Below are 19401 nucleotides of genomic sequence, written 5' to 3' on the forward strand. Positions count from 1 at the left end.
ACATTCATGAGTGCTTTTACATGTGTGTAGTGGTACAAACAATAGATGAACATGCATTCTTTTTGCCTTATCTCCTGCCTATCTGCCTCAAATACCTATGACCTATTCTGAGACCATGCACATACAGCCAGCGTGGTGGAGTGAAGGAACAATCTCTAAGTATCAACACTTGCTATTGTGAGTATACAAGTTACTTGGCCTCTGTGTGCCTCAGCTGACGTTAGCTCAACTTGTTTTCTGACCACCAAGCATATCAGAGGAGAAGCAAATATGTACTAACCTGCTAGTAAGCAAACACTTACTGAGCCATAGTACCAGTGTGGAATGGTGGAAAGCTTCAGGAATGATACTGATAAGACTTCTGTACTGGTGGAAATGTCTTGAGACTTTGAGGTCCTGTGAAACCTCTGCATTTTGGAGTTAACATAGATTCTTGTACAACCACCATCTGTACCTGGGTTATGGCAATGGAAAAAAAATGTGTTTCGAAGAAATTATCCATCTCTATAAAGAATCTGTCACCAACATCCAACACCAACATCAAATATGACTGTTTGGAAAAGCATTCTGTAAGTAAAGATTTTTTTTTTTTTTTTTTTTTTTGGTTACAAGACCAAGTTTAAAGCTGTCTTACAAAATTGGGAATAAAGGGCAGTTCTAAAGGGGAGGATAATTTGGTTTATTCAAAGTCCACTGATTTAATTGCTTATCACATCCAATAATATCCTCTAGAAACTTCTAGAATAATGTGGCCAGCTATCTTGACATGAAAAATTTATCATGGCAATATCTACATAACCTATTTATTTTCAAAATTTCTGCCTTTCTTCTCAAATTGTGAACAGGTTGTTAGAGAACTTTTATCTATTAAACATTTCATTGATTGACTGCCTATAAGTATGTAATAAATAAAAACTTGCAATATTCCTTAATAATACCAATGTTTCAGGCACTGGTATATCTAATCTTTTTCCATTGGTCATTATATTAGCTCAAGATTTGCCACAGAACTATGCCTCTGCTTAACAATTATAGAAAAGAAGTATATAAGAGAAAATTTCTCAGACAATTGTGTCTCTTTCTAGATAAACATTCAAAGAACACTTAATATTTGCAAATGTGTACACACACAAACCAATGTGTGCTTGACCCATATTAGACATACAAAAAACATGTAGAGATTATTCTAATAGAAGTTGTCTATGAATAGCATGCCCTCCTTCTTGTTTCTTGGGCTAATATAAACCCCAAATATTGAAATTTTCATATTACTCACTATAAAAATTCCTTCAATAGAATTCTATGAAAATGATTTTTCTGTGCTTTGTCTTTCTGCTTTCATTAAGTGATGCTCAAGCTAATTTATTAAAAGTTTTATTTTGTTATATTTTTTTTAACAAAACAGAGTCTTACTATGTAGTTCAGGCTGAACTTGAACTCACTGTATATTGCAGGCTGGCTTCAAACTCATGGTGATCCTCCTGCCTCAGCCTCCCAAGTGCTAGGATTACAGGCATGCCTGGCTGCTGAGAGTTTTTGAAATTTATCTTTTTATAGATGTTTTACAGCACTTGTTTGATTATATATTCCTTTCTTTCTAACTCGCCCCTTCTTTTCTCTTAATATCCTTGCATTTATCTGTTTTTGTTTCCTTTGCAGTCTCTTAAGCTTAATAACGGCCTCTCCAACTTCCTGTTTTATTACATAATCCTTCTAAAGTATCAGAATCTAAGCAATTATTCAGCTTTTCAGTAGTCTTAAACTCATTCACTTTGCTATTTGCACTGATGCTTTAAAATGACTGTCTCATGAAGTCCCCTCCATTAAGTGTGAAGTTAATGTCAGATTTCTAAGGATGATCTTGATTGATGATAATGACAGTGTGATGATTACTGATGTTGCTGGCAAATGACTTCAGACTGCAAGACTGGCATTTATTCCCACCTGATCTATCCTCTGTCATTTTTGATAAAACAGCTACCCCTTGACAAACATAGCCTTTTGAACTTTGCTTTTTCCTATATGAGACTAAAAAAAAATGACACATGACAATGATAGCGAAGCCACAAGCAAATACTTAACAGAGAAACCCATATAGGCTGGCCCAAAATAGCCGGAGATGTTAGGAGGGGAAAGTTGGCTTAGGATGATTCCAACCTCAGAAATTTAAAATAGGAAAGATTTTAATAGAATGTGCTACACCTGGGATGTTGTGATAAAAATTAAAGTTTTACTTATTATCTGAATATGAATATATAAAAATCAGCCAAGTCCAAGTGTCACAGGAGTTAATGGTAGGGATACATAGAGCCAATGTAGGCAAGTATCAACTTCTGAAACAGTATATTGCCTGAGACATGCACAGTAACTTAATTTTTCACTTGAAATTTCTATTTCTACTTCCTTCCTCTCTGGGAATTATAAGATTCCCAGGTAATTTTCTGTTCCTTGATATCAGAAGAGTCTAAAGAGAATTTTGGAAGTCTGTGTCTCAGAAGGAAAGACAATTACATTTTTTATTCTATTTAAACACCTATTCTAATAGCTATTCAACAATATTGATTCAGCATTTACTATGTAAAATAACCTTTTCAGAAATTACACCTCGAAATAGAATATTGCAATTCTATATTTTGTTTTCACAGGTTCAGATTGTTTTCATTGCCCCTTTTTCTTTCTTTTTTAGTTATTGAAACTCCAGCTTTGGCATGACACACATTCTAGCTAAGGTTTGTGTTACGGTTAGTGTCTAGACGTCCCACAAAAGCCTCCTGCAGTCATAAGTGGGTTTTTTTCAGAGGTAACTTGATATAGAGTGTGTGATGCTGGAATTGATTCATGATTCAACGCTAGGATCAAGGCCACCAGGAGTAAGGGTGTGGGTGCTACCTGCCTTAAGAAGCCTAAATACAAAATAAGAGATAGAAAGAGATGTGGTTGTCCCTTGCTTGCTTATTTCGCTGTCTTCTGCCTGCCATGGACTGTTTCTCCTCTGTGCTGCCCCTCTGCCGTGCCACTCTACCTTGGTGCTAGTCGATTATGGAATGAAACCTCTACAAACTGTGAACTAAATAACCTCTTCTCCCTTAACTTGTAGGTGTTGGGTATTTTGCCTCAGAGAAAAGTAACTAAAACAGTCTGTTTTTCTGAGTCTCCTTTGTTTTCAAGTGAAACAATATAACTTAGTTTTTTGCCAGTAGAGAGCATGCCTTCTCGTCTCCCTTTCCCACTGGCTGAAAGATGGCCTCATGATAATTCATCACAACCATTTTAGACTATATTGTAGTCATCTGTAATAATAAGGACAACCTCGTTGTTATGGGCTTTCCATTAAAATCTGAATTCTTGCATGAAATTTCTGTTAAATAAATATTTGTTTGTCTTAGAGCAGCTAAAAAGAAATCCTCACAACAGAATTTACCAAAAGGAGATTCTGATATCAGGAAGAAGCTTCAGCATTAAAGTTAATCAGGTAAAATCAGATGGTTTTGGATTTCTGTAGCAAGTGCATGCTCCACCAGGATGTTCAAAGAAATAGGCAAAAAAAGCGGGGAGGGACTACATAAAGTTATATGTTCTGGAAGTTATAAAAGTGAGTATGCAACATGACAGGTATGCAACAGACACGATTAAGACGTGGCTAAGGTTGAACTTCTCATGTGCTCTCCTGACTGTCCAGAAAGGAAGACTCATTCTCTATGGTAACACTATTAGGTTGAATGAGACTACCTACAAGTGAAGAAATTGAAGACTTACAACATCTGTACCTTCAACAACTACTAAGGTAGTAAGTGAAAGACCTTCGGTTGTATAAAGAATTCTTAATTTGAAACCTGTGCTTCATAAATCCTAGTGAATGATATGTGTATGTTTCTCTACAGCTGTTACTCATTATATCTAGATATCTTTCCAAAGCCTCATAAGCTCAAAGGTAGGGCTATTGAAAGGTTACAGGGTTACAGGGCTTTAGAGCTGACTTGCTATTAAGAGATAGGGTGCGGTTGGAAGACACAGCTCACAGGGAGCAAGAACGAGAAGAGCGTTTCTCCCTGCTGGGCTCCTCTCTTCAAGCTCTGATTTCTGGCTGGAAATCCTGAGTAGATTTCCTCTGGCCAGGCCCTTCCACCATGCCACTTCTGCCCTGGGCAAGCTGACCATGCAAGGACTGAAGCTTCCAAAGTGTGAGCCAGAGAAACCTCTCATCTCTAAGTTGCTGGTGTTGGCTATTTTCTTCCAGAGAAGAGGACAGTGACTAACACAAGGCCCTCCCTAAGAACAGTGCATGTGGTAAATGTAGAGTCGCACACCTACCCGGTCTCATCAACTCTACATGGTTATTGGTCTCGATATCTTGAAGAACTCTCTATCTGAGAAATGGTAGAAGCTCTTTTTCTTGGTGACCCGTGTAAGCTGCTTTGGGATCAGAGTACTTACGGTGGCTGGGTCCTTGGACTGGTTTCCTCACACTTATTTACACCAACCAGGAAGATCGGAATGGCCTAGAAAAGTCAGTGGGAGAAAGAGAGGGGAGAACCTTAGGAATTCAAGAAAGAGTCCAACAACAAATATTCTGAATCCTTTTCTGCTGTCAGCAAAAACGTCTTGGATTATTTTCTTTTCTTTTTTTTCTTTTTTTTTTTTTGTTAAGTCAATTTTTATAATTATTTCTTAAAAATAAAAGGTTGAGCCAGGCATGGTGGTTCACGCCCATAATCCCAACACTCCAGAGGCCGGAGGAGGAGGATCACTGCAAGTTCAAGGCCAGCCTGTGCTACATAGTGAGTTTGAGACCCTGCCCCACCAAAAAAGTAAAAAAAATAAAAAAATATTGTTTATAAAATCTATTCTGTTTTAGAAAATATCCAAAAAATGTGTCATTTTTTAAAAGCACATTTGAAAGTACCAAAAAGTGATGATTTTAGGAAATATCAAATTCTGGCCATTTTTAAACTAATGCTCTCACTTATTGAAGATAATAACATATATTTTTAAATTCATTTGAAACATCCTGGATTTGATACAGTGGGCTGAAATGCTTTGTCCATATCTATGATGATGACTAGCAAAAGCTAGAATATAAGTTTTAATTTAATCAGAGATACCAAAGGTCTTTATTCCTGTCAAGTATTGACTTGTTCTGTGACTACAGTATGACCAATGGTTCAGATTGCATTTGTATGAACATAGTTATAACAGTATTTATGGAAAGCTATAAACTTGGACTTCCAAGGAGAGTGAGGAATGAAAAAGTAGATAATACTCACTCGTAGGGACATGCCACATTTCTAAATATCAGAATAAAATGTTCTTATTTTAAAAGGCTCAGATATTTTTCACTGGGAAAGCTGCCATCTCAGAGTTCCTACCGTCAGTCTGTCTGGGTCAGGCACGTCTCTACTCCAGTAGCCCAATTAATTCATCACCACAGAATATCACCCGTGAAATTTTGTCTGCCTTTGTACAGTAAACTTGCTGAAATTAGTAACATATATGACTTTATCACCAAAAGTCCTAGCTAGACAACATATTATTCCGAAACTTTGTCTCTTAAAAATATTCATTTATTTGGTTCACTAGTCTGCCATTTGGACGGGACTCCATGAAGTACCTTGTCTTTGCAGCAGCAGCAGTGGGGTGTTGACAGATCCTACTTCCAAGGTGGTTTCTTTGAATGCCTGGCATAGTCTTTATCCTGTTACGACCGAACAGTGTAATTCAAATTTAGCGACTCAGAAAGACAATAGACATTGTCTGTTTAGTTTTTTTCACAGTTGCTGTGGGTCCCGTCATTGAGAGGCAATGACCTGGGCATTGCTGCTCAAGCGTCCCATGGCTGCAGTCACTGAAGGTTCTAGGTGTTTTCTAACATTTGGTTTACACATAACTAAACTGTAGGAGGAAGAGATCATTCCAAACTCTTTTTTTTTTTAATGATGATAGAAAGAGATAGTCAAATTAGCTTGGGCAAAACACCTTCGCTTAAAAACGACCCTTAAAGCATTAATGTCCATGTTGTTTACAATTGTCAACAAAGAGATGAGTGTATTTTTGAAAAGTAGTGAAATAAAATTGCAGTCCTGCTGAGTCCAGGTTTGACTTTAGACAGATCTTTTCAACCAAATTATAAAGCTTTTTATATAAGCAAGGCAGACATTTCATTACTATTAGCAGAGCAGCACCATTCCAGTATGACATTCAGTAACACATATTATCAATCAAATTGAATTTTTAATACTGCTTTGTGCGGAGCATACACTCCATTATGTACTCTGTGTCGTGAATAGTTTTCTAAGAACTTTAATCCGTATTGGCTTTAACCCCATCCCCTAGGGCTCTTGGCGGGATTTGATCTGAAGTAAGAAATTACAATGAAGAGATAAATAGCACAGTACAGTATTTAATAGTAGTATGAAAACTGTTGCATACCCTGGATTTTGCTCCTATTTCACAGCTAAGCACAAGCTGCAATTTGAATGTGACCTGAATAATCAGAAAAAAAAATTTTCATTAATTTTCACCTTGAATAACTAAACTGAAGTTTTATTTGTCAAATAAATTGTCTACAAAGCTTTCTATTCATTAGCATTTCTCCTCTTAAATTACTCTGAAATCTGAGCAAAGTCCACAATGCTTTTTTATGTTAAATACTCTAAGCCAGGCAGGTAACTTATACACCATGAAGGCTGGTAGGAAGTCATAAGAAAGAAAGATCTACTGCTAAACGTATTACTAAAAATCAGTAAAATTTTAGAAAGTCCATTTCAGAAAGGCTTTTGAAAATAGAGTAGATGTCCTTAGAGTGTTACAGTAGAAAACATTACCATTGGGATAAGGGTTCAGTGAAAAGATTCTGAGAGTGCTGTGAAGCTGTGAAGACAGGTGAGGAGATAATTCTAACAAAGTTGGAGATGACGGTGACTTCCACAAGGGTAAAAGCAACGAGAACAGAGAGGAGCAGACATCTTGAAATGCATTACACAGAACCAGGGGAATGAGGCTTGAACTGGAAGTGGATCTAAAGGGATGGAATTACGGGAGAGCACCAGCAGGTTCCCGAATGGAGCAACCGATGGGACTGTACTGCCATTGCGGGGAAACGAGAGAAGACTGGATGAGAAACAGTCTTGGAAGGAAACATAATAGTTTTATTTTAGGAAATGCTAAATCTGCATTGCTTACGAATTATGTAAAAGTAAAAAAAATTCTTCTTTCTTTACAAGAAGAGCCTCAAAAAGAAGGTCCATGATGTAGATGTAAATATAAGAATATATAGCATAGAGATTATTTTCAAATCATCAGGATGTGCTAAGATTACATAGCCAGAAAATATAAAAGCTATATCCAACAAAGGACTGAGCGCCACACAGAATGTCAATTGCTGAATGGAGAAAAGAAGAGCTAAAACATTCAGAAGAACACCAATACAGCACAGCGTTATGTTTATATCTAGATGTCTCCCATGCCTAGTGTGCTCCCAGGTGGGGTTTTTAGAGGTGATTGGGCCTCAGAAGTATGGCACTCGGCAGTGGATTAGTCCAGTGATGAATTAAGCGTGACACTGGGAGTGGAGCCTGGTTGGGGATCATGGCCTGCACGGGTGTTTCTCCCTCCCTCCCCTTCTCTCTCCATCCGTGTTCTCTTCCTGCCTGCCATGCTCTGAGCAGGTCCTCTCTACCATGCTCCTCTGCCATCCTTCCCTACCTTAAAGCCAGGCTGTGAGCTAAAATAATCCTTTCCTCCTCACAAGAACTAAGACACTCAGTTATATAAATATTGATAAAAGGGTTGTTCAAAATGTGAGCAATAAACTATGTTGAAAGATGACTTAACGTCCAATAAGACAAGCACGGAAATTAACCCCTTTAAAATTTAGTTACAACAGGAATATCTTGCAAAAATTAGAAACATCATTTCCAGTGGTGTTATGAGAGCAGACTGATGAGAAAAGTTAACAGAATAAAGAAGGTGGGAAGACATAGGAACTACAGACAATCCTTGCAAAATACGTGACAGTGGAAAGGAAGTAAAGAAATGTGTAGAAACAAGGGGGCTACTGGTCCCAGTGGCACACGCCTGTAGTCCCGGCAGTCAAGAGGCTGAAGCAGGAGGATCATTGCAAGTTCAAGGCCAATCTGGGCTACATAGTTTCAAGTCCAGCCTGAACTGCATAGTGAGATCTTGTCTCAATAAACAACACAACAAAACAAACAACAAAGAAACCAGGGGACGCATGATGTAGGACCCAGGGGAGAACTTTCTGGTGGGTTTTATACTTTTATAAAGAGCAGAAAGGAGAAAATGACCTTATAGAAAAGGAGGCTCCTGACACAGTATTCTCCTGATTGGCTGAAGCACAGATTTTTAAAAAGGAAAGAGATGATGACAGGATAGGTGTGCTAAAAGAGTCACATTCTTACAAAGATGAAAAGTGTTCAACCTAAATAGACAAAGAAAATGGGAGGGATATTTTGTCTGGCACAATAGGAGGAAGTAGGAGCAGATGGGTGCAGACAGGACAAGGTGTGAAATCATTATTTTAGAGGGTGAGAAATAAATTTCATAGGAAAACACAGCGGAACTGAAGTGCAGAACCAGAGATTTGTTTGAAGTTGGTCACTGTGACTTTAGAGTGAAACAAGTGCTATGTGATTTCCTCTGGCAGTATTTCCTTAGGTGCAGACCCAGCAGAGTGAATCCCTGATTGGCTCTATTATTGGGGATATACTAGGTGATACAACAGCAGGAGGGAGAAGCAAGCGAGCTAGGGATATTTGCTGAGGTGGAATTATAATTATAATTCTGTTCCTTGCCCTCAAAGTTGCTGTAAGGATGGAGCACCCAACTTGGTGCTTTGGGATGGTGTTTTGGTGTCCAAAGAGATGAGGCCAAATAGGTGATGGGAGAAGGATGCCCTTAAAGAGGTTAATAAGACCCTGGCCTCTTGGGTTCCTGAGCACCCTGAGGTGAGCAACTCTGCTTCAGGGTGCACTTCCTGTCACGGTGTCCTGCCACATCATAAGACCAAATGCATGGGTCTTCCCAGTAGTGGACTAAAACTTCCAAAACTGTGAGGGAAAAGAAACCTTTTATCTTGTACGGCTGGCTGCCTCGGGTATTTTGTTACAGTAATAGGAAGTTGCTGCTGAGATTGGGGTCATGGCTGTGACTGTACCTGAGATGATACGGAAGAGTCTTGAGAACTGTTTCCAGGAGGACTTTGGAAAAGTGTGGAGGAGGAAGCCAGGGAACCCCTGGAATGTGATGGCTGGATTTTAACTCTGATGAATAAAAGGGTAACTCTGATGAGGGCCAACAGGATGCTGACAGTAACACAGCTATAGTGATGCTCATGGAGTTGCAGTGAATAAGGACCATGCTGAAAATTGGGCCATGTTGAGAATTCAATACTTTTTACACCATGGCAAAGAATTTGGATGCATTTTCTGAGGCCTTAAAACTTTCTGCAAGGCAGAGTTTAAAGGTAACAGAAGAGTTTATCTGGCATAGGAAATTTCAAGCTGGCACAGTACTCAGACAGCAGCATTGCTATTACTGGCTGCTTTTAGGAAAATTTACAGAAGCAAAAAGCAGTAGAAAGATTTGAAAAATTCACAGCTTGGCAAAAAAAAAAAAAATAGGTTTAAAGGTGCAGCCACTTAGGGCATAGTTGCTAAAAGAAATTGGCACTGTTAAAAAGAAACCAAAACTGGGCACAGTCGCACAGTACCTGTGATTCCAGCATTTTGGGAGGCTGAGGTAGGAGTATCAAGGCAGGTGTGAGATCAGGCTGGGCAAATGAGCAACTTGGTGGGAACCTATCTCAAAATAAAAAATAAAAATAGGTAGGCCCGGGGATGTAACTCAGTGAAAAGGCTCTGGATTCAATTCCCTGAACTGCAGAAAATAAAATAAAATAATCAAATAAAAGTCAAGCACTTTGTACCAGGACAGTAAGAAAAATGACTGGAGATAATCTCAGAAACCAGGAGGACCAGATGTAGAAGTGCAGATTGTTTCAGCGACTCCAGGACAGGGTCTTTAGAGAGAAAAGCTCCAGAGTAATTGGGTTATGGACACAAACCTCCAACTGCAAGCCAAAATAAACTTTTTCTCCATGTAAGTTGATTACCTCTAGCACTGAGAGAGGGTGGAATCCACGGTTTGTCTCAGTGAGGTTGAAGAATTAAAGAATATGTGTTTAAAGAAAATATCTTAGAAGTATGGAAAGTTAAGGGTAGATATTAAGATATTTGAAATGTAGATCTAAGAGCTCAGTTGCTGATGATGACAATATCAATATCCAGTATATACCCACGGAGTGGGAAATGAGGTGGCGTGGAAGAAATCGACGTCAGCATTTGTGAGAGAAACAACTGAGATTGAAGTTTCCTTAGAGATCACTGATATGTTACTGAGGAAATGCTGAATTCAGGAATGACTGAGGAGAACCGCTGAAGGGGGGTCATAGAGACACCTAAGGCCCAAAGAGAAAATATATTCAAGAGCAAATTACCTGGGAAAGGGAGGGGGGATAAAGTTAGAAAAGTAAGGTCATATGGTGGTTTAAAAAGGAATGCTTTTCATAATGAGAAAAGTTGCTTCCACTATACATGAGCTGAATCCCTCAGTCACTACCTAGTCAACTGTCTTGGGAGTAAGTAACGTGGAGATAGCACTCACAACAGCTGCCTATTTTGGAGATTAAAGGAGGGAACATTTGTAAAATCCAGTGCAGGTTAAACTGTTGTGACAGAGAAATCTAAAATTATGGCTGCTTAAAGAAATGGTCACTCGGGAAAAAAATGTGTTTGTCATTTAATAGACCTAGGTGGGTGAGTAAGCCGTGCTTCAGGACCATACCAGGACTTAGTCCTTTCTGCCCTGCCATGGTCTCCATGGCTGAAGCTGGTCCCCCATGTCTGCGTTCTTGTTTGCTGGGGAGCAAGACAGGGTGCAGTCCAGGACAGGCAGCTTGGGCCCAGGAAGCAGACAGATCCTGGACTCATTTCAACTTGCACCCCACTGGCCCCAAATTAGTCATGTGGCCAGTGTAGCAAGCCAACCCTGTTTTCAGTTTTAATTTTGGGATTTAGGATCCATTACCAAGAGATAAGAGGAAAATGAATTACAGAGAAGGATGCAGCCTCCACAGCAGCACAATTCACCATATTATTAATCCTCAGTATTTCTAAATAATGGCTGCATTAACCATTATTAACCTCTCTTTTCAGAAATTCCTTTATTCATATTTTATAGATGTTATGGACAAATAAATGCAAACAGGTTGAGTTTTTATTGGTGAATATAGAGCAAGGTTAGATTCTGAGGTGATCGCTGACATAACCTTTCAGAAACAGTGTGTTGGAAGTCCTCAAATTATGGTTGTTGAATTTATGAGATTTTTAACATGAGGAGGGTGTGAATGTGAGGTGGATTAGTAGAAACTACTTTGAGTTTTGATGTTTTCTCGTGTGGTATGGATTGAAAATAGTTTGTCTCCTCTAAAACTCATGCTGAAATATCATCCCCCACATAACCATATGGAGGCTGTGAGGCCTTCACAATGTGATTATTTCATTGAGAAGATGACTGGGCTTACATTTGCTAGTGTTCAGAAAGTGGCTGCCCCTTGTGTTTTGTTCTTCTCCATGCTTCCGTCTTCTGACTTTTGTTTGACTTGAAGGCATACAGTGTCCTCAGGAGCTGAGCAGATGCAGGTACTACTATGCTCTTGTACTTTTCAGCCTCCAAAACTGTGATCCCAAATAAACCTGCTCTCTTTTTCAGCTACCCAGACTGTAGTGCTCACTAATAGCTACAGAGAGCAAATGCATGCATCAGGCTAGCCAATGTGGTGTGGCATTCTGACAATGCTAGCTGGTAGCATCATGCCACATCTTCCAGTCCTTCACAAAAGCACGAGGGTGAACAACTGACACTCTGAAGTGTATCACCATATTGCTAGGCTATGATGTTCAGAAGTCTAGATGCATTAAAAGCTTTTTCTGTTTATACTACATTATGGTTTATGCCTAGATGTCCCCTGAGAGCCTCATTGGCTCTAGGTGGGGCTCCAGAAGATGATGGGATTATGAGGCTCATAGCTGACTTGCAGTTAGGAGCTAACATCTGGACAGAAGAGATGGGTTACTACAGGTCTCATGTCTGGGTCTAGATGTCTCCTCAAAGCCTCATGTGGTCATAGGTGGAGCTTTTCAGAGGATCTGGGCTATGTAATGGTGGGATTAAGGGTGTGTGGTTATTAAATTAGTCCTCTGATTAGTCTGGCATCGTTGTTCTGGGTGTGCTTAATGGGAAGGCCCACCTGGGTGTGAGTGCTACCCATCATAAGGGCATGCAGCCTGGACAGACTATAAGGGACAGAAATAGGGCTACTGCTGTCCTTGCTAGCTGCCATCTGCTACTTCATTGCAGGCTGCCTTCTGCCTGCCCTGCTCTACCATGGACTGTTTCTCCTCTGCAATGCCCCTCTTCCTTGGAGCCAGCCAACTATGATCTGAAAACTCTACAGACAATGAGACAAAAGAAACTTTTCCTCCTTTAAGCTGTGGGTGTCAGATATTGTGTACTGGTCACAAGGAAAAGGACTGAGGCACACTATCGACAATAGGATAGGTTAATCAAGATATAACCTGAACATAAGCCTCAGAGAATCTATGTTAGAATATGAAAGTATTTAGCCAAATGATTTGCCAAGCCTATTCTCATAGCAAAACAGTGGCATGCTGCATAGTTTAGAATTAGATATTTAGGAAACTACAATATGGCATCTAAACTCAGATACTAGTAATACGTGGAGAGAGGTAGAGATTAATTTGTTATTTTACTAAGAGCAATAGATTTATATTCATAACATTTCCAGGTAGAACTGCTAAATAGCAAGTTAATGAAACAATTATAGCAAGTTCTATTCACTTAGTTTTATAAGTGACTGCACATTAATATAGTATCTTGCCAAAAATCTGGAAATATCTAATTTTGTTGCCTTTATTGTACTTATTAAACATTTTGTTTGTTGGATTTTTGGTTGTGAATATTTCTGGTTGTTCAGTGTATGTCCAGTGAAGCAAGAGAACGTTAGCTTCTGGTTCCACCAAAGCATTTCTGGTAATGGACCTATTCTAAATAAAGCGGCTGTAACAACACCAGGGATGTGTAAATCAGATTGTTAATGAAGAACTGAACATTTTCAATTTTAAAGAGTTCCCAGGAATATGGCTCATAGAAATAAACTAGGTTATTACACTCAAAGTCAATTTTATTTGGGAAATTAGACATTTAATATCTATTGGAAAATGAATAACTTTGCAGCAAAGTGTCTGTAAAATCAATGAAAATAATTATGCAAAATATTTCTTTATAAGAATAACTTTTTAATCTACAGATTTATGTATGGGACAAAGTATTTCCTCACCTCCCACCTGTTGCTCAATATGTATCATCTTCTTAAAGTCATTTAATGATTTTCTTTTTCCAAAACATTCTCTTTGATTATTCCCTGGTCCATTTTTAATATCGTGTGTGTGTGTGTGTGTGTGTGTGTGTGTGTGTGTGTGTGTGTGCATATGCCAGGGATCAAACTCAGGACTTTGCCCTTGCCAGGCAGGCATGGCCCCACTGAGCTCAATCTTTGGCCTTTAAAAATATTTCAAAACTTTAGTAGACGTATTGATATGTGAGTCTTAAAAACAAAAGAAATCATTTTTATTTCGTTATTTAGCTACTGATATAGTTTGAATCAAAAAATGTCCCCCTGAAGCTTCATGTGCTCAGAGGTAGGGCCTTGGAAAGGAGATTGTATTATGGAGGTGCTACACTCACCAGTCAGTTCATCCATTAATGAATTCAGAATTGAACATGCTGTGGGGAGGTAGGACCTATTCCAGCCCCTCCTTCTAGTCTCTGTCTCCTGGCCACCTTAATGTGAGCAGCTCTCCTCTGCCTGGACCCATCTTCCATGCCTTACTATTTTGGATCCAGCCAGCCATGGAATATAACTCTGAGCCAGAATAAACCTCTCCTCCTTTAACTTGTGCGTGTTAGATATTTTTTCTCAACAACAAGAAAGAGAATAAGATGTATTTTGGTACAAGCAATGGAGTGATTATTCTGAGTCATATCTGACCATGTAATTTAAAAGCCTTTTTAAACTGTCTCACAGGAGGAGTTTAGAAAGTTATAAGAGGCCAGCTAGAGAAACCTTATAATGCAGTAAGCCAAGGTTGATGGGAGATTCTGGTCCAGACCAGAATGCCGACAGAAACACAGTTTCTGTCTGGCATGGGTACTTCTGGCAGCTTTTAACCATATCTACTGTCAGAAGCAGGACAAAAAAGCCAAGATGAATAATTTGAAAATTGTTGCTAGTAGCCAGAAAGGAAGTTCCTGTAAAGTTTGGAGTGTAATATTGAACAGTGTAAAATTGGGACCTATAGATTAAAAGATTAACAAAGAAGCCAAGCTCTTGGCATCATGACAATAGGACAGATGCCTTGAGGGTATCTCAAAAATCAACAAGACTTTATCCTTCAAAGGCTCAAGTGTGTAAATCTGTAAAACTTTCATTTGAGAAGAGAGTCCCTGGGAACACTGATCCAGCTGATCCAGAGCAGCAGCCTAAAGCATTAATTACCCTGGATCAGTTCACAGTGCTCAGCCATCTAGTCATAAGAGGCCTCTGCAGCCATTGTCCAAGGGGGCCTGGCTACTGCTGGAGCTGGTAGCAGAACTTGACATCATCCATGAGGTTCTGGTTTGCATTCAGATGGCAAGAGTTGTGGGGTCAGGGAAGCTTTCCTCTGGATTTCAGAAAAAGGCCTGGGTGTCCAGGCACTGTGCCCATGAGAGGGTAATGCATGAAGCTGTGAAAGTAAAGCTGAAAGAGCAGTGGAGACCCCAGGAAGTTGGAGATGCCAAGAATGTGGAAAACCTGAGAAAATATTCAAGCAGTGAGAACAACTGACCAATGAACACTGCAACCAGCAATGATATAGGGGCAAGGCTACCCTGGCCCTTTGAAATTCTCATCTTTTCACTATTTGTTCTGTACGTGGAGCTGCAAGATTTACACTTGTAAGTTTCCTGTTTTATTTCCATTCCTTTCTATCCCCCAATTTCTGCCCTTTAGAATGGGTAGATTTATCCTAGGTCATTGTATGTTGAAAGAGTTTAACTTTCTTTTTATTTTTGCAGGTGCTCTCAGCTAAGAGTTTGCCTTATATCTCAGAGCAAAGTTTGGACTTGGACTTTTCAGGAAACCTGAGACTGTTTAAACCTCGACAACTCTTAGAGATGACAATGCATTTTACATTAAAAGATGCACATGATTCTTTTGGAGGTGGGATCAGAATGTTACGGTTTGGGTTGAGACTGTGCCCTCAAAGCTTCATGTGCTCAGACGTGGGGCTTTTGGAAGGTGACTGAATTATGGGGCTGCTGTACTTACCAGTGGATACTCTGCTAATGGCTGAAACAGAGCTGAATGCACTTTTGGGAGGTGGGGCCCAGATGAAGGAGGTGGATCACTGGGGGAATGATCACGAAGACTGTACCTCCCTCCCCACTTCTTTTTCTCTGAATGCCTCCTGCCTGCCATGATGTGAGCAGCTTTCCTTCCATCATAACTTCCTGCCTTCCAGCCGGCTGATGGTGGACATCACCATGAGTCTACATTAACCTTTCCTCTTTCTGGTGTGGGTGTTTGATAATTTGGTCTCAGTGATGAGAAAGTGACTAAGACAGCTAGTAATATTATAAACACACATGTGGAAGAGAAAGAAAGTGACATATACTTAGCACATGCTACATTCATGTACATTCATGTAGATTTTATCATTTAATCCAGTGTAGTATTGTATGGAAGTTCAAACTCACATTCCAAAATCACATAGTCCTGCATTTGAATTGAATTGCACATCTGCGAACTTTTACTTAAGTTAGGTTAGATAAGATATGCCTAAATTTCCTTGTTTTGATCATTACAGAACCTACCCTGCAATGTTGCTGGAACATAAAATGAAAAGAAGTGTGTAAATCACTTAGCTTATTCTGATAGTCTGAACTGAAAACAAATTTTAAGCAGTATTGTTATTATCAATTACTTCTGAAGCTACAGTTATTATAAGCCCAATTATAAAAGATGGCAAAACCAAGTACAAAGATTTTATGTAACTTGTAAACATGTGGAATAGAAGATTTAGAATTTAAAACCTGATCTAAATCCAAATGGGTCATTAACTCTTATCACTTTTGTATTGTTTTGTTTTGCTTTCTATCAAAGCCCAAGTAAAATGCTGTTACTTTATGAATGAATATTAAGAACAGGAACACATTTCTAGGCAGGGTTTATTTCCTTATTCTCCTGGTGGGCTGAAGCAGAAGGATAATAATTGCTCCCTTATATATTTTGTCTCCTGTTCCTTTTCACAAGGTGTTGCTAGATAGATCCATGTATTTATTATTAAGTAGATGTTGCTCTGTAAATCTAGTCGCTTCCTTCTTTGTGCCTTCTCCTTAAGGGAAAAGAGAGAAGGGAGACACAATCAAGATGGGTTAGACCAAAAGCTAAATGTACACCACCGTGGACAGTGGGAAAGCTCGGTTAGGTTTGATGTTTGAGCTGTTTCTTGTTTGGCTCCAAGGCTAACATTCTTAGTAAATTGCACTGTGCTGCTCCTCCTTGAGAAAAACAAAGGTATCATCTTAGAAGCAGCATAGGAAGTAAGATGCTAGGAGAGTTGCACCAAGCACAGATTAACCAAAAAAAAAAAAAATGCAAATGAAGTCCTTTGTTTTTAATTCACAAGAAATCTGTTTATCTGGAGGTGTCCATTTTAACAAACATGTTCCACTTTTATGCATACTATTTTGTGAAGCCAGGTGAAAACAACTCTGCATAATTCCAGGACTCCTGGTGCTAGGATCTAATTTTAGAGCAGTGTTGTAGAGGTTGTTTTGGTCAGTGGGCAGGACGGGTGACAGGAAAATAGAAGATAATTGTGGCTTTGGGTGAGGGGTGGTGAGAAACTAAATGGAGTGAAGGTGTGGTAATAGAGAAAAGATATAATTCCTGCAAACATTCAGCTAGGTAAATACCTACAAGTGAGGAGGAAAGGAAAATGGAATAAACAAGGCTCGGAACTAGGCTTTGATGAAAGCTGAACAAGTTTTTAAATGAAGGTAAAAACAATTACGTAGAAACAAGTTGAATTTTAAGAGTTACAAGATCATAAGGCTATTGAAATGATAGTAAAATATACACAGTAAAAAAAATAAAGAAATTTGATATGACGATTATTCAATCACATAAAAGTCTGTATCCAACACTATGTACACTGTAATAGCGCCTCTCAAGTACTGTTTAGAGATACCATTGCTTAGATACCATTAAGCATTATTTAGAGATAACCTGGAACAAAATATGGTATTTTGAAGAAATTAATTAAAATGTCAAAATTAGTATTTTAAATCTCTCTGAACTTTTTAATCTTTATTTAAAGACTCTATTTGCTTAAATGAAAGATTCTCTGACCCAACACAAATAGAATTTAGTTTGATTGTCACTTGAATACTTGCAGCCCCTACATTTTTGTATAATGGGTCATATTTGTTTTAGTTAAAATATTGCCCCCAAAAGGATTTTTTTTAAAACTTTTCTCATTGCTTTGCTATCACCATAATCAAACAACATTCATTCCACTTAGGTTGTGCCAGGCTTCCAGACTGAAATCAAACACACAGTTTATTTGCACGAGCCAGGGACACTTCAGACACAACCTCAAATCAGCAATTCAGCGTTAGCACATTTTTTCATCAACGTCAGTGAATGATTTTTCATGTTTCAGGACACTAATTGGTTTGTTATTCTAGTTCATCCAGCTGCTGACTAAACTTCAGATGGAAAAGTTCAATTCTAAATTTAAATGAGGTATGTATTTTACTTTTATTTGGTGATATTCTATTGACACAGTCCCAGATAAGGCAAAACAACATTAATCTACCTCATCTTTTTATTCCCGTCCCAAGGATATTGCTAGTTTATAATTCTACTGGATAGGGAATAGGAAACAATTCTGCAGTGGTGATTAAATTCATCTTCAATTTCTTTATGAAATCTGAATCACAAAGATCTCTCTCTCTCAGAATGAGTGCAGGGCTGAGGCAATAATTACGATGTCAAGTGATGTCAAAAGTACATTTTTATAAAATGATAAAGCTCTAATCTCTGGGGTTTGAGTGGGAATCCTGTCCCCACCACAAAGAAGATGCTGCTACTATTCCTGTAGCAGTTGGTGGGCAGGACCAAGAGGGAAGCTGAAACACATAACACTGACCAGGACAGTGTCAGCAGAATGCAGGGGCCATGTGAGGATCTAAGGCCACCCAACCAGACTTAACTAGGTAGTGTGAGCAGAGCGAGTCCACAGACGGACAACAAGGAGGAGACACAAACGTGGCACAATTCAGTCTTCCACTTCTCTCCTCTTTGATGCAAGTAGGGCTCAGAAGTGAGGTTTTCTTATACACTTACTTGGATAGAATGAGACAGTGCAGATCTGTGCCTCCCTGTAACTGAGGAAACCGCAGCAAGTCCACGGGTGGTGCTGAACTTCCACCCAGTTCATGTGCAACCAGAGAGCTTCTGAGTTGCAATGTCAGCAGATCAGTAATCGGAGCAAAGTTCTCATCTTAAGTAGTTAGAAGCAGAACAGCAAAATAAGCTCAAACAAAAAATTGTAATGAAAAGACAGAAATCATTGAAACTGAAAGTAAAAAATCAGTAGGGAAGATCAAAGAAATCTGTATACCTTTATTTTAAAACATCAGTACTGTTCATAAATATTCAAAAATAGAGAGGACACAAATTAATATTAATGACAAAACTGGAGGCATCACTATGCATAACAATTGTAATAAGATTAATAAAAAATACTATGAATACTTTTATACTCATAAATTTGACAACATTGAGGAAATGGACTGATTTCTTAAAAACCACAAAATACCAAACTCAACCAAGAAGAAATCGACAACCTGAATAGTCCTATGACCACTAAGTACATAGAATTTTAATTGAAAAGCTCTTGAAGAAGAAATATCCCCACTTAGATGGTTTTCCTGGAGATTTTCTATAACACTTTTAAGGAAGAATTAACACCAATTTTACACGCTGTAATCCAGAGACTATAAGAGGTGCAAACATAGTCAAACTCATTTTGTGACATCACCTCACTATCGAAACCAGGCAAAGAAACTACAGACTAATATCTCTCTGAACATAGAGACAAAATTCTTCAAATACTTAGCAAAAGGAACCCAACAATGTTTACAAAACATTTATGTATTATGATGAAGTAATATTGGTTCCTGTTACGCAAGACT

At 38.7% G+C, this 19401-nt stretch overlaps 1 long non-coding RNA gene across 1 annotated transcript; it reads right to left on the reverse strand.

The window, feature by feature from the left end:
• Positions 1–328: 328 nt before the first annotated feature.
• LOC104848911 lies at positions 329–18646 on the reverse strand. The gene is made up of 5 exons (XR_776591.1): positions 18551–18646; positions 6427–6480; positions 5609–5692; positions 4435–4499; positions 329–454 (listed from the first exon to the last, which is right to left on the reverse strand). It is a non-coding gene; the product is annotated as an uncharacterized LOC104848911 (long non-coding RNA).
• Between the last annotated feature and the right edge of the window lie 755 nt (positions 18647–19401).

This window comes from Fukomys damarensis, unplaced genomic scaffold (genome assembly GCF_012274545.1).
Source record: "Fukomys damarensis isolate Sample0158 unplaced genomic scaffold, DMR_v1.0_HiC HiC_scaffold_33, whole genome shotgun sequence".
NCBI lineage: Eukaryota > Metazoa > Chordata > Mammalia > Rodentia > Bathyergidae > Fukomys > Fukomys damarensis.